Consider the following 25397-nt stretch of genomic DNA (forward strand, 5'->3'; position numbering starts at 1 on the left):
AGAAGTAGCAAAAACGTCCTAAACCTTTAGTAGCTCCTAAAACATGATGATTATGTGTGATGATGAGTCCTATTGATACATTAAAGCAGATGCATTGTGTTCTATCAATGGACATTTTGTAGCTATAGGAGCATATTCTTCCTAAAGGAAAATTAGAAAATATTGTTTGGCTACTGGGAGCGCTGAAACTATACACCTGAGGAAGAGTTTAGGACATACTTGCTAACTTTCCTGAAACATCACAAGGGCTCCTAGGAAAAAGGAAGACCTCCCGATATTCTGGAGCAGTTTCCAATTTCTTGGGCTCCTCTAAACTCTCCCCATCCCCTGGAAACCTGCAATAAAAGGGATTTTAAGCAGGTTTCATGTGCCATGAGATGATGGGGACATGGAACAGAGCATGGAGGGGTGTGACTTAAAAAAAGAGATTATGGCCACTAGTCAAAATTTCCATTGCCATTTTCTCTCCGTACTTGAAATACTTGCCAAAGTGCAAAGTTGAAAAGTATGATTTATGGTCCCCTATTTAAATCAGCATATTAAAGAGAATGTGTTATCAGTAAATTACCTATGGTTTAAAACAGGTTTTTACGTCAAATGAATTTTTCTTTTTAATTTTTAATCATCTGTATTTAAAAATAATTGAAACTTTACAATTTTCACACTGGCCACTGAGGCCATTTTAGACTCCTATTTCCTGTTATTTACAGAAGATCTTTCAGAGGTTTCATTGTCTTTACAGACCGGATTACAATGTTAGTTTACACCTTCATACACAGCTGATATCACCGGGTCCACCAATCGCCATTCCCTTCACAATGACTTTTGCACACTCTCATTAGGTGCCTCAATACAAAAGAGGCAGTGTGCTGCTAATGTACATGTGAATTTCCTGACACAACAGGAAGTATGAGTCTGGAATTGCCTCAGCAGTCAGTTTGAAAATTGCCAAATTAATTTATTTTTTTAATACAGACCATGTTATGATTATTATTTTTTTTTTTTTAAACAAGCAAATGTTTTATTAAATTAGATTTAAGCAGTATGTTATTTTCTGGTGACATGTTCCCTTTAAAGTGAAATTTCTACTTTTCAGAGTTTATAACAACTCATTAACTTAAATTTCCAGATCTAAAGTCTGATCAATATTTAAAGGAGTTGGCCAGGATAAGTAAAAAAAAAATTGCTGCTTTATTTCGGCTCTACTCTTGCAATAGGCCGTGTGTGCTCGTGTGCGGGAAGTTAAGGAGGAATAGCTGCTGACCGAACAAGTGTTCAACCGACAACTATTGAAGATGCATGGGCACCTTTACTAAATGGATATATCTCCATAGGATTGACATTATAACATTGTTGCAGGAGCTGTAAACTTCCTCAGTAGTTTGTCAGTGATTTGTTACTAACAAAATAAGAAAACTTCCCATCAAATGGCTGCAAGTCTTGCCACTCTATTGTATTCCGATGCAATTAGACCTCGTACTAGAAGACGAGATATGCAATCTTCATGACCACATTCCCGTGAATATAAGATTGTAACAATGCACCCAGGGCTCCTTTCTTGCAGGTTGCCATAATTATTTGTAAATGACTACTTTGTCTTTATTGGAAATGTGGAGAACTTTATTGCTTATCAGACTGAAATATCTCTGCAGAACTCCCGATCTCTTTTACAACTCTCTGTTTGATGTAATCCAAAATGTGACACCTGGGTCTTTAATAATTCACTGCTTGTTAACATTAAACAACTGTTAACATGCTCAAATAATTAGTTATGCTTGCTTGACATGTTTGCATGTTTAATAATTGATGCATTTATCTTAATTACTGATGGGGAGGCTGGTGTAATGCGCATATTTTTTGCATCTTAACATTCGAACAAAGCTGACTTTCTGCCAGTGATTGTTAGGCTCAGACTTTTCATTATTTATTATAATTAATTCACAAGAGGTAGTGTATTATTGACAAAAAAAAAAAGACTTTTGCAAAACACATTTATGGAGGTAGTTTACATTTTAAAAGAGGGTGCTGTGTTTTAAGCATTCATAAATGTGTTTTGGAGACTGTCGGGATTCATTTTTAAAGGTTTTGTAAAGACGTACATCGTTGATATACATACAGTATTCGGGTAAAGAGTTAACCAATCATATACTGGTATATACATAGCTTCTATTAAGTTGATGCAATTAAGTGGTTTATGGCTTTACATGTTAGCATAGTACTTAATGTAAAGCAATGCCCTCTGTGTATACATAATACAGGCTTAGAGAGCAACCCAAGGCCAGAAATGAAAAGAAGTCCTATTGATTCTGTTCCATATTCTTATACATAGGAGCAGAATTATAGTAGTTGTATTGTAGATAGGGGGCAGTATTATAGTAGTTATATTCTTGTACATAGGGGGCAGTATTATAGTAGTTATATTCTTGTACATAGGAGCAGTATTATAGTAGTTATATTCTTGTACATAGGGGCAGTATTATAGTAGTTATATTCTTGTACATAGGGGACAGTATTATAGTAGTTATATTCCTGTACATAGGAGCAGTATTATAGTAGTTATATTCTTGTACATACGAGGCAGTATTATAGTGGTTATATTCTTGTAGATAGGAGCAGTATTATAGTAGTTATATTCTTGTACATAGGAGCAGTATTATAGTAGTTATATTCTTGTACATAGGAGCAGTATTATAGTAGTTATATTCTTGTACATAGGAGCAGTATTATAGTAGTTATATTCTTGTACATAGGGGGCAGTATTATAGTAGTTATATTCTTGTACATAGGGGGCAGTATTATAGTAGTTATATTCTTGTACATACGAGGCAGTATTATAGTGGTTATATTCTTGTAGATAGGAGCAGTATTATAGTAGTTATATTCTTGAACATAGTAGCAGTATTATAGTAGTTATATTCTTGTACATAGGGGGCAGTATTATAGTAGTTATATTCTTGTACATAGGGGGCAGTATTATAGTAGTTATATTCTTGTACATACGAGGCAGTATTATAGTGGTTATATTCTTGTAGATAGGAGCAGTATTATAGTAGTTATATTGTAGATAGGGGGCAGTATTATAGTAGTTATATTGTAGATAGGGGGCAGTATTATAGTAGTTATATTCTTGTACATAGGGGGCAGTATTATAGTAGTTATATTCTTGTACATAGGAGCAGTATTATAGTAGTTATATTCTTGTACATAGGGGCAGTATTATAGTAGTTATATTGTTGTAGATAGGGGCAGTATTATAGTAGTTATATTCTTGTACATAGGAACAGTATTATAGTAGTTATATTCTTGTACATAGGAGCAGTATTATAGTAGTTATATTCTTGTACATAGGAGGAGTGTTATAGTAGTTATATTCTTGTACATAGGAGCAGTATTATAGTAGTTATATTCTTGTACATAGGAGCAGCATTATAGTAGTTATATTCTTGTACATAGGGTCAGTATTATAGTAGTTATATTATTGTACATAGGAGCAGTATTATAGTAGATATATTCTTGTACATAGGAGCAGAATTATAGTAGTTATATTGTAGATAGGGGGCAGTATTACAGTAGTTATATTCTTGTACGTAGGGGTCAGTATTATAGTAGTTATATTATTGGACATAGGGGGCAGTATTATAGTAGTTATATTCTTGTATATAGGAGCAGTATTATAGTAGTTATATTATTGTACATAGGGGTCGGTATTATAGTAGTTATATTCTTGTACATATGAGCAGTATTATAGTAGTTATATTCTTGCACATAGGGCAGTATTATAGTAGTTATATTCTTGTACATAGGAGCAGTATTATAGTAGTTATATTCTTGTACATATGAGCAGTATTATAGTAGTTATATTCTTGTACATAGGGCAGTATTATAGTAGTTATATTCTTGTACATAGGAGCAGTATTATAGTAGTTATATTCTTGTACATAGGGGCAGTATTATAGTAGTTATATTCTTGTACATAGGAGCAGTATTATAGTAGTTATATTCTTGTACATAGGAGCAGTATTATGGTAGTTATATTCTTGTACATAGGGGCAGTATTATAGTAGTTATATTCTTGTACATAGGAGCAGTATTATAGTAGTTATATTCTTGTACATAGGAGCAGTATTATGGTAGTTATATTCTTGTACATAGGGGCAGTATTATAGTAGTTATATTCTTGTACATAGGAGCAGTATTATAGTAGTTATATTCTTGTACATAGGAGCAGTATTATAGTAGTTATATTCTTGTACATAGGGGCAGTATTATAGTAGTTATATTCTTGTACATAGAAGCAGTATTATAGTAGTTATATTCTTGTACATAGGAGCAGTATTATAGTAGTTATATTCTTGTACATATGAGCAGTATTATAGTAGTTATATTCTTGTACATAGGAGCAGTATTATAGTAGTTATATTCTTGTACATAGGGGGCAGTATTATAGTAGTTATATTCTTGTACATAGGAGCAGTATTATAGTAGTTATATTCTTGTACATAGGAGCAGTATTATAGTAGTTATATTCTTGTACATAGGAGCAGTATTATAGTAGTTATATTCTTGTACATAGGAGCAGTATTATAGTAGTTATATTCTTGTACATAGGAGCAGTATTATAGTAGTTATATTCTTGTACATAGGGGACAGTATTATAGTAGTTATATTCTTGTACATAGGAGCAGTATTATAGTAGTTATATTCTTGTACATAGGAGCAGTATTATAGTAGTTATATTCTTGTACATAGGAGCAGTATTATAGTAGTTATATTCTTGTACATAGGGGGCAGTATTATAGTAGTTATATTCTTGTACATAGGGGGCAGTGTTATAGTAGTTATATTCTTGTACATACGAGGCAGTATTATAGTGGTTATATTCTTGTAGATAGGAGCAGTATTATAGTAGTTATATTCTTGTACATAGTAGCAGTATTATAGTAGTTATATTCTTGTACATAGGGGGCAGTATTATAGTAGTTATATTCTTGTACATGGGGGGCAGTATTATAGTAGTTATATTCTTGTACATACGAGGCAGTATTATAGGGTTATATTCTTGTAGATAGGAGCAGTATTATAGTAGTTATATTGTAGATAGGGGGCAGTATTATAGTAGTTATATTGTAGATAGGGGGCAGTATTATAGTAGTTATATTCTTGTACATAGGGGGCAGTATTATAGTAGTTATATTCTTGTACATAGGAGCAGTATTATAGTAGTTATATTCTTGTACATAGGGGCAGTATTATAGTAGTTATATTGTTGTACATAGGGGCAGTATTATAGTAGTTATATTCTTGTACATAGGAACAGTATTATAGTAGTTATATTCTTGTACATAGGAGCAGTATTATAGTAGTTATATTCTTGCACATAGGAGGAGTGTTATAGTAGTTATATTCTTGTACATAGGAGCAGTATTATAGTAGTTATATTCTTGTACATAGGAGCAGCATTATAGTAGTTATATTCTTGTACATAGGGTAAGTATTATAGTAGTTATATTATTGTACATAGGAGCAGTATTATAGTAGATATATTCTTGTACATAGGAGCAGAATTATAGTAGTTATATTGTAGATAGGGGGCAGTATTACAGTAGTTATATTCTTGTACGTAGGGGTCAGTATTATAGTAGTTATATTATTGGACATAGGGGGCAGTATTATAGTAGTTATATTCTTGTATATAGGAGCAGTATTATAGTAGTTATATTATTGTACATAGGGGTCGGTATTATAGTAGTTATATTCTTGTACATATGAGCAGTATTATAGTAGTTATATTCTTGTACATAGGGCAGTATTATAGTAGTTATATTCTTGTACATAGGAGCAGTATTATAGTAGTTATATTCTTGTACATATGAGCAGTATTATTGTAGTTATATTCTTGTACATAGGGCAGTATTATAGTAGTTATATTCTTGTACATAGGAGCAGTATTATAGTAGTTATATTCTTGTACATAGGGGCAGTATTATAGTAGTTATATTCTTGTACATAGGAGCAGTATTATAGTAGTTATATTCTTGTACATAGGAGCAGTATTATGGTAGTTATATTCTTGTACATAGGGGCAGTATTATAGTAGTTATATTCTTGTACATAGGAGCAGTATTATAGTAGTTATATTCTTGTACATAGGAGCAGTATTATAGTAGTTATATTCTTGTACATAGGGGCAGTATTATAGTAGTTATATTCTTGTACATAGGAGCAGTATTATAGTAGTTATATTCTTGTACATAGGGGGCAGTATTATAGTAGTTATATTCTTGTACATAGGAGCAGTATTATAGTAGTTATATTCTTGTACATATGAGCAGTATTATAGTAGTTATATTCTTGCACATAGGGCAGTATTATAGTAGTTATATTCTTGTACATAGGAGCAGTATTATAGTAGTTATATTCTTGTACATAGGGGCAGTATTATAGTAGTTATATTCTTGTACATAGGAGCAGTATTATAGTAGTTATATTCTTGTACATAGGAGCAGTATTATAGTAGTTATATTCTTGTACATAGGGGGCAGTATTATAGTAGTTATATTCTTGTACATAGGAGCAGTATCATAGAAGTTATATTCTTGTACATAGGAGCAGTATTATAGTAGTTATATTCTTGTATATAGGGGGCAGTATTATAGTAGTCATATTCTTTTACATAGGGGGCAGTATTATAGTAGTCATATTCTTGTACATAGGAGCAGTATTATAGTAGTCATATTCTTGTACATAGGGGGCAGTATTATAGTAGTCATATTCTTGTACATAGGGGCAGTATTATAGTAGTTGTATTCTTGTACATATGAGCAGTATTATAGTAGTCATATTCTTGTACATAGGAGCAGTATTATAGTAGTCATATTGTTGTACATAGGGGCAGTATTATAGTAGTTATATTCTTGTACATAGGAGCAGTATTATAGTAGTTATATTCTTCTACATAGGGGACAGTATTATAGTAGTTATATTCTTGTACATAGGAGCAGTATTATATTAGTTATATTCTTGTACATAGGAGCAGTATTATAGTAGTTATATTCTTGTACATAGGAGCAGTATTATAGTAGTTATATTCTTGTACCTAGGGGGCAGTATTATAGTAGTTATATTCTTATACATAGGAGTAGTATTATAGTAGTTATATTCTTGTACATAGGGGGCAGTATTATAGTAGTTATATTCTTGCATATAGGGGGCAGTATTATAGTAGTTATATTCTTGTACATAGGGGGCAGTAATATTGTAGTTATATTCTTGAACAAAGGGGGCAGTATTATAGTAGTTATATTCTTGAACATAGGGGGCAGTATTATAGTAGTTATATTCTTGAACATAGGGGGCAGTATTATAGTAGTTATATTCTTGAACTTAGGGGGCAGTATTATGGTAGTTATATTCTTTTACATAGAGGGCAGTATTATAGTAGTTATATTCTTGAACATAAGGGGCAGTATTATAGTAGTTATATTCTTGTACATAGGGGGCAGTATTATAGTAGCTATATTCTTGAACATAGGGGGCAGTATTATAGTAGTTATATTCTTGAACATAGGGGGCAGTATTATAGTAGTTATATTTTTGTACATAGGAGCAGTATTATAGTAGTTATATTTTTGTACATAGGAGCACTATTATAATGGTGTGAATGTCAGTGAATGCTCTGGACTGATGCATCAAAATATGACATTTTTGGCACTAACAGGAGCATAATGAAGGTCTTCAAGAAACAGTGAAGCTCGGTGGAGGGTTCTTGCAAGTTTGGGGCAGCATTTTGGCAAATTGAGATTGTGATTTTGTCGAGATTAATGGTATCATCAATGCTGATAAATACTGGAAAGTACAGGAAAATACATTGAAATCATTTCCATTTTTCCACAGTTAAAAATAAAGAAATTAAAAAAAAAACTCATATATTTGATATCTCAATTGCGAGGCAAAATAATAAGAAAAAAACCCTGTGTTGGGCTCTGTCAAAATGAAGACAAGGGTGAGAAGGCGTAGAAAAACAATTGTAATGCAGGTGTCTGGATGCAACGCACAGATAACACAAGGCAACAACAGTCAGTGATCGATATAATTCTGTTTAAATGCAGTAGTAATTTTACAGTAATTTAAAGTAACTCTGAACAATTAGTGATAATAACAAGGCAAATCAACAACGAAACGAATAACAATAAGCTTGGAATATCAAATAAAGTCTTTCACTTTATAACATTAATGTTCCCTTAACAAAGGTGGTGCGCCCATTCCGGGGAGTCACCATATAATAATAATAATAATCTTTATTTTTATATAGCTCTAACATATTCCGCAGCGCTTTATGTAAGTTCATTCCACAGCTCTGGCACTAGTGGGGGCCACCGGGTTTTCCCGCTAGGCTGCAAGTCTCTCTCTGACATAGTCTATTAAAGCGCGTTGAGCTTGCCACGCACTAACCGACCCTCTCCCAACCGGTTGTCCTGGTCCCAACCGACCCCGGTACCGTAGGTTATAACTGGAAGTGACAGCCCTGCTCACTTGCACTGTCCCTCTGCAATCGCAGGCGTGCCTCTCCTGTAGCAGTTTCCTCACGTATCTTCTCAGTTTGACCATCACCAGAAGTCTCTTGGGCTTGGGGCGGAATGAGTAGGCCTCGACTCTTGACAGGCGACGTCTGGACTCTGAGGCTTAACCGTCGTTGGGCGTGGATCCTGGTCCTGGCCAGCGCAGGCAGAAATTGGAGTTCTCTTAAGCGGAATCCGGGCCTTGCCAGGTGATGACCGGCACCTTGGTGGCATAGACTTCCTGCTAAGGCCTGTCACACTGGCTTTGGTGACATCCCCGAGGCGCGTCTCCTCCGCTCTCTTCTGTTGCACCAAATCTGCCTGCGGCTTGGTGCACAGGGCTTTTATATCAAGGAAGTATCTCATACGGGTTACCAAATCAGGTCCAGTGCACAAAGTCGCTCCCCCTGCAAATCTTCCAGTACAAACTGGTTCCACTTGATTTCACCTAGCTAGCAGATGGCAGTCTCTCCTCACTAATATCACATCCTGCAAGGGCTCTTCAGGGGTATCACTGCTTCCTTTTACACAATGACAAAGTGCCTAACTTGAAAACCCCAAAAGATTCTGTATTAACCAACCTCCTAAAACGATATGGATGAGATTTGGGGATTTGTTCTATTATTTTCAAACTTAAACAAGAGGTATCTTTGTGTGGACAACAAAAATGTTTAGACAAACTATGATTTAAAATCCAATTTTTGATGTTGTGTCTGTGTTTATCCCTCATTTTCCTAGCGGTCTGAATAGTTCTTCTGACATATTGTAAATTACAACTACATTGTAACAAATGTGATCTGCACTACTCCACCAGGTGATCAGACTCCATTTATACTTACCTGATTGTTATAATAATCTTTTTATTTATATAGCGCCAACATATTCCGCAGTGCTTTACAATTCTTATCACCAGGACTTCACCATGGAGCGTTCCTATTTTGTCTTCTAGATGTTTGGTATCGCAGCATCCAAAAAAAGTCTGATCAATGTAAATATAAAACAAATTCATGCGATTGGTGAACGCTGAAAAGAGAAAACAAATAGAATCAACAGATTTTCATTTTTTCGGTCGTCACCACAACACTGGAAAAAAAAAATGCAATCAAAACGTTGTATCTACTCCAAAAATGATAAATATAAAAAAAACAGCTTGCCATGAAAAAAACACAACACCTAACACAGCTTCATTAATGGAAAAATAAAAGAGCTAGGGTTCAGCAACGCCAATTTTTTTTGTTTTTAAAGATCAGAATTTTTTAAAGAACTAAAATAGTATAAAACTATACATGTTTGGTGTCCCTGTAATCATACTGACCTGGGGAATCATGTTGCCAGGTAATTTTTACTGCACAATTAACGCCGTACAAATATAACAACCCAGAAAATGCCGGAATTGCATTTCTTTTCACCATTCATAGCACTTGGATTATTTTGCCACTTGTGCCACTCAAATCCATGGCTCATTCTGCAAAAAAGCAAGCCCTCATATGTTCATGTTCACAGAAAACTAGAAAAGTTGTGGATTTTTGAAACAGCCGTGCAAACAATTAAAACGCAAAAATGATAACTGGCTTAAGGAGTTAGACAAATCTTTCTAAAGTTTTCCCTTCCACCTTTTATTTTCGACACATGGTGTGTTTCCGCTGTGCAGATGTCGGGCACATACGTAAGAGGGTTCAATCAAAAACGTTTCAGTTCGTTCATAACTATGATTCTTTGTGTTGACAGAAACCTATGATTCTCTGATTTTCCTTCTTGACTGAAAATGATATCTGAACCGTCTTCCATGTCCTGAAAAATGTAATAACAATTCAGTTCCTGTCCTCTAATGTGGTCACGGAAATTAAACAGATTTCAGCCATGCCTGCAAAATAAATCATAACAATAAGTAATTGTCTCCATTACGCTGAAACACTAATACATAATTACATTGAAACATGATATATTCTTTATCCGGCATTGAATGGAAGTTGCTTTATGATATAGACTGTCAATAGGTAGAGATCTTGAGATTGGACAGGTATAGGGAGGACATTTCTATAATCTGCTGCTTATTGGAAGGCCTTCAGATCTTTATTTATGGTCAGGTCAGACTATCCAGTTTCTATTCAGAGTTGAGCAGATTAAAGCTACATCTTAAACTATGTTTTGCGCAACAAAGTGACTCAACCCCTCAGGCGGGACAAGGATTAAACCAAAGTTGTAAATGTAACATAGTTACAAATGATTTTTCCAGTATTTAATTTCTGAGATTTAATCTAAAAGGAAACTTTTTTTAATACAAGTATCAATCCCCAAAGAACCATCATCATGATAAGACCATTGACTTCTACTTGACCCGTGTCTCTCTCCTGTTTGGTCACTGCCTTGGGCAGACAGGCGGGTCATTTACCACATTATTTTCCCTGGGACCAAAAGATTGTTCTCTATTCATTTAGACCCAACAAACTGTGTTATTGTATTAAAATGTACAGTAAATCAGTAAGTGCCATAAACATTGTGACCTCAGCATGTAACGTATTACAACTTCAATAAATGGCAAACTATGAAGTCAAATAATTACATTTACAACAGTTATTTACTTTTGTTTTTATAAGCAACCTGAAAATACATTGAATTAGAAGTTTTTTGCTACTCGTCAAAATGGGATGTAGTTAACAAGCCTGTTAGAAAAATTCTAAAATAGGTTTTTAATGCACAGATACAATGTCAGGTAGCTCATATATGTGAGAAAATATAGGAGGCAAGGAATTGTGGGAGATGTAGTTCAGAGCTCATTTGTGCTTCGAAATACAGCCACAAACCATAAACCCATGTGCTGGCTTTGTTCGTACATATATACATTAACGTTCAAAAGTTTGGGTTCATTATTTTTGAAAGAAAAGCACATTTTTTTTCAATGAAGCTAACATTAAATGAATCAGAAATAAGCTCTATACATTGTTAATGTGACTATTCTTGCTTCAAACGTCTTGTTTTTATTGCAATATCTACATAGGTGTATAGAGGCCCATTTCCAACAACCACCACTCCAGTGTTTTAATGATACATTGTGTTTGCTAACTGTGTAAGAAGGCTAATGCATGTTTAGAAAACCCTTGCACAAGTATGTTAGCCCGGCTGAAAACGGTTTGGCTGATTTGAGACGCTATAAAATTGACCTTCCTTTGAGCTAGTTGAGAATCTGGAGCATTACATTTGTTTGTTCTATGAAACTCTCAAAATGGCCAGAAAAAGAGGACTTTCATGTGAAACTCGACAGTCGAAGGCTATTCCATGATAGAAATTGCCAAGAAACTGAAGATTTCCTACAACAGTGTGTACTACTCCCTTCAGAGGAGAGCACAAACAGGCTCTAACCAGAGTAGAAAGAGAAGTGGGAGGTCCCGCTGCACAACTGAGCAACAAGACAAGTACATTAGAGTCTCTAGTTTGAGAAATCGACGCCTCACAGCTCCTCAACTGGCAGCTTCATTAAATAGTACACGCAAAACGCCAGTGTCAACGTCTACAGTGAAGAGGCGACTCTGGGATGCTGGCCTTCAGGGCAAAGTGGCAAAGAAAAAGCCATATCTGAGACTGGCTAATAAAAGGAAAAGATTAATATCGGCAAAAGAACACAGACATTGGACAGAGGAAGATTGGAAAAAAGTTTTATGGACATACGAATCAAAGTTTGAGGTGTTTGGATCACACAGAAGAACATTTGTGAGAAGCAGAACAAATGAAAAGATGCTGGAAGAGTGCCTGACGCCATCTGTCAAGCATGGTGGAGGTAATGTGATGGTCTGGGGTTGCTTTGGTGCTGGTAAAGTGGGAGATTTGTGCAAGGTAAATGGGATTTTGAATAAGGAAGGCTATCACTCCATTTTGCAACGCCATGCCATACCGTGTGGACAGCGCTTGATTGGAGCCAATTTCATCCTACAACAGGACAATCCAGGAAAGGGAGAAGGGGAGAAAAAAATTAGCTCACCCGATCGTAAGCAGCTGGAGGCTCTGTGTGAGTTTATCCGACAACGGAATAGCCCTGGTTCCAGGCACTCTTTTAGAACAGGAAAAAGAAATGTGGTCTTCCAGTGGATCTTCGATAAAATATAGCTTTTATTAGGAACATATAAAAGCAGCCATGTCACAAGGACAATACACGGGATACAAGGACACAAGACATGATAGTCCCAAGTATTAGCCTTAATCATGCAAAAAGTGCCCATCAAGCCAATCCAACTTGTGTGAGGGGCTTCAGGAAGCATGGGGGGAAATGTCTCAAGATTACCTCAGCAAATTAACAGCTAGAATGCCAAAGGTCTGCAATGCAGGAATTGCTGCAAAGGAGCATTCTGTGACCAAAGCAAAGTATGAAGGAGAAAATTATTCTTTCTAATAAAAATCATTATTTCTAACCTTGTCAATATCTGGACTATATTTTCTATTCATTTTGCAACTCATTTGATAAATAAAAGTATGAGTTTTCATGGAAAGCACAAAATTGTCTGGGCGACCCCAAACTTTTGAACGGTAGTGTATAATAACGATTTTTAAATAAGGAGAAAACAGAGGAGTTTCTTGCAAGATGAATGGTAAATCTTTATTAATAGAAAAATGTTAAAAACAGTAACACATTAAAAATGATGGACCAAGAAAATGGGTTAGTCAAAAACACCACAAGACGGTATTTCAGGAGTGTTTTTTTCTGCACATTTGTTTTACTCATTTTCATTTTTCTCTTTAGTTTATTGCTTTTGATGGCCTAAAGGGGATACTATTTGAAAATGAGCCTGGCCCTTAAGTTTCTATATATAATAAAGATGTACAGTATAACTATGGTTTAACGGGCTTGTCTGAAAACCCAGTAAGATACAGAAAAAGTTCAATAAACTGTATTAACTATACTGTAGAGGTGAACTCACTATTCTTATTCCCATTAGTGATGAGCGAGCATGTTTGCTACTGCTCGAAATGCTCGGTGCTCGCCGAGTATTTCCGGGTTTGCTCGGCGGGAGCTCGGGTCTCCTCCCTGCATGTTTGGCGCTCTTTAGAGCACCAATGAACATGCAGGAATTGCCTGCCACTAACTGTAATGCCGTAGCCATGTTGGTTGTGGCATTACAGTGATTGGCTGGCCGCACAGCATCATCAGGTGTATATCAGACCTGGCACCGCCATGCTCGTCACAGTCACTCCGGAATCAGACAGTGTAGGGAGAGATGCTGCTGCTGAGCTAGGGAGAGATTTGCTTGTTTCTAGTTAGTGTAGGTGTACCAAACTATATTAGAGACACATATCCATCTCAACAATCAGTCCTTCTGAGGACTAATCCATCTGCAGAAATATCAGGCAGGCAGTGTATATAGGCAGGCAGGGTATATAGCAGACTGCAGTGCATATAGCACAAGAGGCTTCATTCCAGTTCTGTCTGCTGCTGCTGCTCCTGTTATATTTCTAGAAATAGGCCCAGGTCTCAGGGGCCAGGAATATTTTTTTTGGAATCTTAATCCTCATTATTTGCTTAAAAAGCAATCCAGAGAACACAATTTTTCTGTGCCATTTGCTTGTTGGCACTGCAGAATACAGCCAGATCCTTTCCATATTACAGCTCTAAAAATCCAGCTATTTAAAACTGTGGTTTATCCGTCACACGGATCACATATAATTGCGCTGAAAATACTGCAATTTCTGGCCTCCATTAAAAAAATTTTCAGTGTGTCCGTGAAGCAATTGACACCAGTTTGCTGTTCAAAATAGTTACCTACAGGTCAGGTATTTAAAACTGTGTTTTCTCCATCACACGGATCACATATACATTTTCAGAAAATACTGCCATTTCTGGCCTCCATTAAAAAAAATTTTCAGTGTGTCAGCGAAGTTTTTGACACCAGTTTGCTGTTCAAAATAGTTACCTACAGGCCAGGTATTTAAAACTGTGATTTGTCCATCACACGGATCACATATAAGTTCGCTCCAAATTCAGTAATTTGTAGTGAGCGTGGAAGATATTGTCCTTCATTTAAAATGGGCAAGGCACGTGGCAAGGGACGGGGAACTGGACACGATGGTGATGATGGTGCATGCAGAGGCCGTTGGCAAGCTGAAATTGTGCCACAACAAACACCCACATCTTCTCGATCGACCTTCCTGTCCCAATTAATAGGGGACCCCAGAACACCACTATTGAACACAGAGCAGTGTGAAAAAGTTATTGGTTGGATAGCAGATAATGCTTCCAGTCACTTAGCCACCACCACCACCACCACCTTGTCTTTCACACGGTCAAGTCTCAGTAGCTGTGAGTCTCGACCGCATATTCCTCTCCATGAACCTCCTTCCTCCCACCATGCCGAGTGCCCAGAGAAAACTGATCTCACACTTGGACACTCCGAAGAGCTGTTCACTTTTCCATTTATAGATTCGGGCCTCTCGCCTGGTCCACTTGAAGCGAGGCAAGAGGAGATCGAATGTAGGGATGCCCAAATATTTGATCAGCCATGGTCACACGAAGTGTCACAAGAGGTAGACGTTGAGGAGACACAATTGCCAGAAAGTCAGGAGGAGGACCAGAGTGCGGAAGTGGAAGACGAGGTGGTGGATGATATAGTAACTGACCCAACCTGCCAGGAGGACATGCAGAGCGAGGAGAGCAGCACATAGGGGGAGGGAGGCAGAGCACCCCAACAGGCAGGAAGAAGCAGTGTGGTGGCCGCAGAAAGAAGGCAGGCAACCGTTTTCCGTAACACCAACACGAAGGAAGTTGCCAGTACAACTGTTAGGTCTTCCTGAGTCTGGTTATTTTTCAAAGACTCTGCGATAACCCTAAAAAGGCAATTTGCACCACCTGCCAGGCCAGCATCAGCAGGAGTGGCAAAACTAGCAGCCTAACCACCACCAGCATGATCAGGCACATGGCAGCAAAGCACCCGAGTTTGTGGGCCGGACCCCAGGGTCCAGGAACAGTGTCTGCGGGTGGCACCATTGCTTCTTCCGCTGTTGTGCATGCAAGCCAATCCCCTGTCCATGGTGCATGCGAAGATGCCTCCTGCCCTGCACCTGTCGTTGCACACTCTCAAGTAGCAGCATCAGGAAGCACGTCCACGTCCTTATCCCAGTGCAGCGTTCAGTTGTCCATACCCCAGTCCTTGGAACGCAAGCACAAATACGCAGCCAACGCCCCACAGGCCATACTACTAAATTCCCACATTTCTTGACTGCTTGCGTTCGAAATGTTGCCTTTTAGGCTCGTGGAGATGGAAGCATTCCGCAACCTGATGACGGCGGCCGTCCCTCGGTACTCAGTCCCCAGCCACCACTATTTCTCCCGGTGTGCCGTCTCCGCATTACACAAGCACGTGTCCCAAAACATTAGCCGTGCCCTCAGCAACGCAGTTACCGGGAAAGTCCACCTAATCACGGACACGTGGACAACTGCTTGTGGTCAGGGATGGTACATCTCACACTGGGTTAATATATTGGAAGCCGGGACCCAGTCGGACCTTGGGACGGAACACGTCCTCCCAACGCCAAGGATTGCAGGCCCTAGGTCAATCAGGGTTGTCCCCACAGTCTACAGCTCCTGCACCTCATCCTCCTCAGCCTGCTCCTCCTCTTCAGCCTCCATCTCCGAAATGACCACATCAGTCACAACTGGAAGCACTGCAGCACTGCCTCGGCCAAGTGGCAACAGGCTGTGCTGAAGCTAATATGCTTAGGTGACAAACTGCACAATGCTGAAGAGTTGTGGACAGCCAGGCATGGTCGTGTGTGACAGTGGCCGTAACCTGGTGGCGGCTCTGAGGCGAGGCGAGCGCACACCTGTATCATGTCTGGTCCATATGCTTAACCTCGTGGTTCAGCAGTTTCTCAAATACTACCCGGAGCTGCCGGAACTGCTTGTTAAAGTATGCCACCTGTGTGCCCATTTTGCCACCCTTAGCGTGTTTCAGCAGTGTTTGCAGCTTCCGGCTCACAGACTGGTATGTGATGTCCCCACGCATTGGAACTCTACATTGCAGATATTGGGAAGGATTTGTGAGCAGAAGAGGGCAGTTGCTAACTACCAGCATCAACAAGGCCGTTGGTATTCAGTTTAGACTCCACACATAAGACCTCAGGAGTGGACATGGATGTCAGACATATGTACCATCCTCCAAAACTTTGAGGACTCCACCAAGATGGTGAGCGGTGATGAAGCTATAATTAGCGTCACCATCTCGATTCTCTGTCTTCTGAAACGCTCTCTGCTCACAATCAAAGAGGATGCATTTCAGGCAGAGCATGGTGAGATGGAGCAAGGAACCATACAGGGTGATTACACACAGCCCAGCTTCATCTCATCCCAACGTGGATTGGGTGACAATGAGGAAGAGGAGGAGGAAGAACAGGAGCTAGTTTCATGCGCTATAGATGGTACTACCTGCATTCTTGGTTGGTGACACTAGACCCATGCTACAAGGAGAACATTATATCTCTTATTCCTGAGGCGGACAGGTCTACAAAAATTGGGCTGTACCAGAAGGCCCTTGTTGCGGAACTATTAAAACAAATTCCCATCTGAAAACGCAGGCGGCAGAGGGCACAGTTTGTTGGACAACCAAGGAGTACAGGCGAGAGAGACACAAATGCAATACAGCAGAGGCAGGGGAACACTGTCAAAGTTCTGGGACAGTTTTCTCAGACCCTCCCATCGCACAGGCCCTGAGGCGCGGGGTACTCTCACAAGGAGTGCAAAGTTAGGGAAGATGCTGAGAGAGTACCTTGCCGAAAATACAAACATCCTCCGTGATTCCTCTGTGCCTTATAATTATTGGGTATCCAAGTTGGACATGTGGAATGAACTGGCTCTCTGCGCCGTTGAGGTCCTGGGCTGCCCTGCCATTTTATCAGAGCGGGTTTTTAGTGCCGCTGGTGGAATTATAACTGATAAGCGCATCCACCTGTCAACTGAAAACGCTGACAGGCTGACTCTTATAAAAATGAACAAGGGCTGGATTGGGCCAGACTTCTCAACACCACCGAATGATAGCAGCGTAACATAACTCAAATCTAGTATCTTTTTTTGGAAGGTGTATTCCCATGCACCTCTTTACACCCACATATGGGTATACGCTTCCTGATTTTGTCTATTTGCTCTTGTCCTCCTCCTTCTCCTCATCCTCATCCTCCACCATATCACCAGGGTGACCTTGGTCCATAATGCAAGACCCACATAATTTTTTTAAAGGTTGTTTATGATGCCCGTAAAAAAAAAAAATTATACAGTATGTTCATGTATACCCCCCAGGGGTAAATGTTTGTCAGCCCATACACTTAGTGCATGGGCATTTCAAGTATAGGAAACCCGCTCCTTTCTAATGGGAACATTTTTTATGAGGCCTTCCTCCACATCTCTTCCAAGGGGCATTGGAGTGCCTCCCAATTTTTGGCAGCCCTTGCATTCACTGCATAGGCCAACACTATGGGAGACTCTCTCCTTTCTAATGGGAATTTGTCGTTACTGTGGCCCTGCGCTATGTGTCTTTAAATTCTTAGTGGTGTTTTTCCTAAATTTGGTCAGCCGTTGGACTCACTGCATACCCTATAACTGTATAGCAGACTCTCTCCTTTCTAATGGGAATTTGTCATTACTGTGGCCCTGCTCTATGTGTCTATAAATTCTTAGTGGGGTTTTTCCTAAATTTGGTCATCCATTGGACTCACTGCATACCCTATAACTGTATAGAAGACCCTCTCCTTTCTAATAGGAACATGTCGTACTCGTTACTGTCGCCCTGCTCTATGTGTCTTTAAATTCTTAGTGGGGTTTTTCCCAAATTTTGGCAGCCCTTGCAGTCACAGCATGGGCATTACCACTATAGGAGACCCACTCCTTTATAATGGGAACATGTTTTTTTACTGAGATCCTCCTCTTTGTCTCTCCAAAGAACTATTGGGTTGCGTCCGAATTTTTGGCAGCCCTTGCAGTCACTGCATATCCAATAACAGTATAGGAGACTCACTCATTAACAATGGGAACAACAAAGCATTGCCGGCTGATGGCTCTCTAACAATAGCGAGGGCCGACTGCTGGCCTTTTAAGAATAGTAAGGGCCGCCTGATGGCCCTATAAAAATAGGCTTTGTGATTTTCAGAGTCCCTCCATCATAAATGAAACAGGATGTGTCTGATGATGTGTCACACCACATTGCAAGATGAAGTTGTAAAATGTTAAAATGACATTTTCCGGTGAATGCATTTGTCTTAAAAAATATCGTAAAAAAAAACAGTAGGATCTTTCTTTAGTATAAAAAACAAAGTCGCCAATGTAACCTCAATGTAATCACATTGTTCAGCTCCTGCACCTCCTCCTCCATCTCCGAAATGACCACATCAGTCACAAGCTGAAAGCACTGCAGCATTGCCTTGGCCAAGCGGCAACAGGCTGTGCTGAACATAACATACTTAATGCTTAGGTGACAAACCAACCATCGCTGCAGAGTTGTTGAAAGCTGTAACACAGTAGCCTGATCTGTGGCTCTCACCGCTTAACATACAGCCTGACATGGTCGTGTGTGACAATGGGCGGAACCTGGTGACGGAGAAATGACAGCCAGAGTAGATACGGTTTCCCTCTATGCCAGTCCTTTCACCGTGCTAAAGAATATGGCTGTGGTGAAATACAACTCCCACTGAGAAGCTGTTTCAGATTGAAAAACATTGTGCCCACCAGGGGATTTGATTCTGAGGGCTCACCTTTCTCTCCCGCTCAAGAGCCCCGTAGCAGCTGCAAAGTTAGCGCTATCATGAACTCTCCTGATGTAGAAGCCAGGGCACACCAAAGGATTCTCTGGTGGGACCGTCCAACCCTACCGAGAAGCAGTCCTGGCTAAGAAAAGTGTGTGGAAAGGTTCCCGGACACTCTATGGCTGCTTTTTTACTGAGGTGGAAACCCACGCAAACATGGGGAGAACATACAAAGTCCTTGTAGATGTTGTCCTTGCTGAGATTTGAACCCAGAATCCCAGTGCTGCAAGGCTTCAGTGTTAACCACTGATCCAATGTGCTGCCGTTCACCCTCTAATATCTAACAGGCTGGAGAAACTTGCACTTACTGCCACTCTATCTTCTGCTCCTTTGTGAGAAACTAATGTATTTGGGTAGCCACTCAGTCTACCAAATAAAATTCCTGAGAAGGAAATTGGGGATGGCTTCGCTGCTGGTACTGGGGGCTGTGCTAATACCATGACGTCGTACCATAGTTTACTAGAAATATTCCAGGCTGGTGGGAGGCAAGCAAATTCCCACAGAAAAGTATCAGCAGTAATGTTCAGGGACCCACGCTTGTAGAAGGCGGAGACAACACCTGGAGAAATAGTGACGGCTGGGGACAGAGTATAGCACGGGGCATGAGGCATGAGGTTGTGAAAAACATCTGCCTCCACGAGCCTAAAAGGCTACATTTCAAGTGCAAGCAGCTTCCCAGAAATCTGGCAGTTTAGTATTGCAGCCTGTGGGTGGGTGGCTGGCTGCATACTTGCGCTTGCATTCCAAGTAACAAAAAACTAAGCAGATGGTGACCTCTATCATCATCATGGCCTCACCTCGGCACTATGAACTCTCCTGAAGGAGAAGCCAGGGCCCACCGGAGGAGTCTCTGGTTTTCTGGTTGGTCCATCCATCCCTGCCGAGAAGCAGCCCTAGCTAAGAAAAGTGTGGGGGAAGGTTCCTGGACACTCTATAACTGTTTTTTTAATGTGGATCAGACGTGCTTATGCATGTTATTTCTCAAACCGCATTGCAGATCAGGCCATTGCCCCCAACTCTGTGTAGTCATGAAATTAAATGCGCAAAGAAAGATGTTTATGTGTCACAGCACCACCGACAAGTGCGAGTTGATGTTGGAAGGGCTGCCATTACTTCTGCAACAAGCTGCGTTAGAGGACTTCCTGGGAGAAATCACACTCAGAGTAGATACGGTTTCCCTCTATGCCAGTCCTTTCACTGAGCTAAAGAATATGGCTGTGGTGAAATACAACTCTCAGCAAAAAAAGCTGTGGACTGGCTCTGTATCGTCTCTGGCCACATTCACCCGTCCACGTGTTTGTGGTTAGGCGGTCCTTCCCATTAAATGCACTGGGGAGGGCACGGGTAATGTTGTGGGATCCGTGCTTGTGGAAAGCGGAGACGATACCGGGAGATATAGTGGCGGCTGGGTGCCGAGTATGGACATCCGGCCGCCGCCAGCATGAGGTTATGAAAAGCTTCCGCCTCCACGAGCCTAAAAGGCCACATTTCAAGTGAAAGCAGCTTTAGAGGACTTCCTGGGAGAAATGACAGCTGGGTAGATATGGTTTCCCAAGTCCTTTCACCAAGCTAAAGAATATGGCTGTGGTGAAATACAACTCTCAGAAAAAAAAAGCTGTGGACTGGCTCCATACCATCCCTGGCCACATTCACCTGTCCACGTGTTTGTGGTTAAGCGGTCCTTCCCAGTAAATGCACTGGGGAGGGCACGGGTAATGTTGTGGGACCCGTGCTTGTGGAAGGCGGAGACAATACCGGGAGAAATAGTGGTGGCTGGGTAGCGAGTATGGACACCCGGCCGCCGCCGGCATGAGGTTATGAAAAGCTTCCGCCTCCACGAGCCTAAAAGGCCACATTTCAAATGCAAACAGCTGTCAAAAATCTGGCAGTATAGTATTGCAGCCTGTGGGTGGGTGGCTTGCTGCATACTTGCACTTGTGACACGCCCCCTGGGCCGTGGGGTACCCGGTACCGGGCCGGTAGATGCCAGGGGACGTCACAGTTGCGGTGACCCGGTCCGTGACCCAGGCGGTCATTCAAAAGGGAATTATTTGCAGGGGAATTATGTACAATGTTCGTGACGCCACCTGTGGTATGCGGCTAAGGGAGCTGCCGCTGCGGAGCAGGTCGTCTGGAGCTGATGATGTTACTGATGCAGGGATGGTGTGGCTCTCCACAGGTAGAGCTTAACTCCAGGGCAGTGTAGACGTTATGGGTTGTGCTGGGTGTTGTAGTGCAAGGTTTGATGGTGCAGCAATAATCACAGAGACAATGAAGTGCAGTCCTCAGGGTCTTTACTCACGGTTGTTTCAGTCCAAGTTACAGGTACCACAGTAACTTCCCTCGTCGTGCTGCGCTTACTCAGGGAGGGGTTCAGTCCACCCTCAGATATCTCCGGAGTACTTAGCAGGACCCCCTTCTGTGTCCTCTCTCTGGCCGTCTCCCTGCACCTCATACCTAGTGTCCCAATCCGGTACCTGCGGGCCTTGTCGGGCGACGTCTGTCCCGTCCCCTGGGTCCTCTATAGCTACCTTCTTGGTGAGACTGATATGGACTGTTGGCTGCAGGACTTGAAATACTGCAGCCTCCGGTTTCTAGTTGAGTCATAAAGTTCTCTGCTAGTTGAGGGACCGGTCCCCTTTGTGTGGCCTGACCCCTCCACCTCCCGGTAGATTCAGGCGTACGGGTGGCTTCCAGCACTGCCCGTACCCTTGGGGTCACTTCTTCCGTTCCTGGAGCCCTTCCTGCTCCCTCTATCCTCTTTCTTCAGTCCTGGACCTCTCCTCAGGCCCTCTGCCTGAGCAGAGCTCCTGCAGAGCACTGCTCCACTCCTCTCACTGCAGACTGTTCTCTCTCTCTCCTCAGACTGAACTGAACTGGCTTTCTAAGATGGCTTTCCTTTTTATACCTTCCTCTCATGTGCTCCCCTAAGCTACTTCCTCCACCCACACCCACTACATAGTTCCTCCACCCCAGCTAGGGACCCAGGACTGTGCTCTCCCTTAGGAGCAATCTCGCCCTACCCACTCTGCAGGTATGTGTTGGATGCAGGTGTTAGGGTCCTGAGCTGTACTCCTTCCTTACCTGAGAGTGAGACACCACACCTCTGGGTGAGATGCAGTACCTCTGTGGCGACCGAACCCTCAGGGGCGCCACACTTGCATTCCAAGGAATGGGGTAAGGACAACTGAATGCTGCACTAGGACAAGGACGTGGACGGTGATTGTTGCAAGTCTGCAATGACAGGTGCATGGCGGGAGGCATCTTCACATGCGCCAAGGATCACTTACGATGGGCACACTTTTAGGCAGTGATCTGGGAGTCAGAGATGCTTCCAAAGGTCTTCCCCATGCTGTTCCCATGTCTTTTCAGCACTGTATGCATGTGTCTGATGATGTGTGTAGTGCCGGCGTCCCTGCCCTCTGCTAGGCAGGGACGCTGTTCCCCTCACCTCCCTGCTCCGTGCCCGGCGTCCTCCTCCCGCTCTGCTGGCAGCGCGCGCTCCTTCCCGGCCACTGTGCTTAGGGCGCGCGCGCGCGCTCTCCCTCCCTCTTAAAGGGGCCACGCGCGCCGTCCTAAGGAGTCCCCGGCCAATGGCCGGAGGACTTCACCATATATAAGGCACCTCCTCCAAAATGGAGGTGCCCGAGCAATGTTGTTGCACTGTTTACTACTCTGCTTCAGCCCTCAGGTCCCGTTGCCAGTTACCTGCCAGTTACCTGCCAGTTACCTGCCAGATTCCTGCCTGATTATCTGCTACCTGCCTGCTAGTCTGAGGTCCGACGGTCTGCCTTACTACTCCTGTCAGTCTGTCTAAGGACCAGTCTGCCCGCTCACCTGGGAGCGCACATCAGCCACCTGCCTGCTTGCCCGAGGACCGACGGTCTGCCTTCCAACTCCTGTCAGTCTGTCTATGGACCAGCTTGCCCGCTCACCTGGGAGCACACACCTGCTACCTGCCTGCTAGTCTACCTGGAGGCTCCGCCGTCACGTGCTGTGACCACCTGCCTGTCCAGTGACTCCTGCTCGCTCACCTGGGAGCGCTCATCTGCTGCCTGTCTGCTAGCCTACCTGAGGCTCTGCCGTCACGTGCTGTGACCACCCGCCTGTCCAGAGACTTCTGCCCGCTCACCTGGGAGCGCTCATCTGCCGCCTGTCTGTTGGTCTTCCTGGAGGCTCCGCCGTCACATGCTGTGACCACCCGTTCATCCAGAGACTCTCGCCTGCTCACCTGGGAGCCCACGTCTATCATCAGCCGCCACAGGTCGTACCAACCCTTTACCTAGAGACTGCCCCGGTCACTTGCCGTGACCATCTGCCCGTTCATCCAGAGACTGCCCCGGTCACTTGCCGTGACCATCTGCCCGTTCATTCAGAGACTGCCCCGGTCACTTGCCGTGACCATCAGCCCGTTCATCCAGAGACTGCCCCGGTCACTTGCCGTGACCTCCAGCCCGTTCACTCAGAGACTGTCCCGGTCACCTGCTGTGACCTCCTGCCCGTCTTCCCTGGTCGCCACCCACTCCCTTACAAGGACTGCCCCCTTGTATAGTAGCTCAGAGGTTCCGCCTCCCAGACCCGTTACAGTGTGTCACACATCACATGGCCAGATAAGGTTGTAAAATGTTAAAATGACATTTCCCAGTGAATGCATTTGTCTTGGTTGAAAGCAATGCAAAAGTGCAAAAACGCATCAAAAACGCTATATGTGAACATAGCCCAAGGTGTGGAGGAGTATTTTTGTGTTTGGTTATTTATTTTGCCTTATATACAAGTAATTACCTTGGAAAGGATGTTCCTTAACATATTTCCCAGGAAAATCCATTTTGGTTTAGTTTTTGTATGTTTTACTGTGAGTCCGTAATAGTGGCATAATACTCTGACAACGTTGTTGACAGCAGTGACCTGGGAGTCAGAAATGCTTCCAGGGGTCTTCCCCATGCTGTTCCCATGTCATTTGAGCAATTTTTAGGCCCCCTGCAGACCGCCGGGGGGAAGCCACCTGGAAAATGCTCGAGTTTCCCATAGACTTACATTGGGCTCGTTGCTCGGGTCGAGCACCGGAGTATTCTAATGTGCTCGACCCGAGCAACAAATACCCGAGCATTTTAGTGCTCGCTCATCACTAATTCCCATGCATTCCCTGCTTGATTAGCATTTTTAAAGATGGTGTTTTACTGCAGCAGCATAGTAAGTGCAGCTCTGGAGTATAATACATGATGTATCTCTGAATCAATACAGGATCAGTAATGTATTCACACAGTGAGACCACCAGCAGAATAATGAGTGTTGTTCTGGAGTATAATACAGGATGTAACTCAGGATTAGTGTTCAGCGAGCACTAAAATGCTCGTGTGCTCGAAGCTCAGGCCGAGCTCACCGTGATACTCGGGTGCTCGACCCGAGCAATGAGCCCAATGTTAGTCTATGGGAGACCCGAGCATTTTTGCGGCGGCATCCCCGGCAGTCTGTAGAAAGCCTAAAAAGTGCCCAAAACGATAGTGACAGTGCTAAAATGACATGGGGACAGCATGGGGATTGCCCCAGGAAGCATTTCTGACCCCCAGGTCACTGCTGTCAACAACGTGGTCAGAGGTATTAAGCCACTTTTACGGGCTCACAATAAAACGTTCAAAAACGAAACTGAAACTGTTATCCTGTGAAATATGTTAAGGAACATCCTTTCCAGGGTAAAGACTTGTGTATAAGGTAAAAGAAATAACCAAAAACAAAAATACTCCTCCACACCTTGGGCTATGTTCACAAGTAGCATTTTTTATGCGTTTTTGCACTTTTGTATTGCTTTCAACCGTGACAAATGCCTTCACCGGGAAATGTCATTTTAACATTTTACAACCTTATCTGGCCATGTGCTGTGTGACACATGCATACAGTGCTGAAAAGACAAGGGAACAGCATGGGGAAGACCCCTGGAAGCATCTCTGACACCCAGGTCACTGCCTAAAAGTGTGCCCATCAGAAGTGATCCTTGCCGCATCAGAAGATGCAGACTTGCAACTATCCCCGTGCAAGTCCTTGTTCCAGGGCAGTGTTCAATTGTACCTC

This window comes from Phyllobates terribilis, unplaced genomic scaffold (assembly GCF_046119375.1).
Source record: "Phyllobates terribilis strain yellow unplaced genomic scaffold, ASM4611937v1 Scaffold_14__1_contigs__length_39327217, whole genome shotgun sequence".
Taxonomy (NCBI): domain Eukaryota; kingdom Metazoa; phylum Chordata; class Amphibia; order Anura; family Dendrobatidae; genus Phyllobates; species Phyllobates terribilis.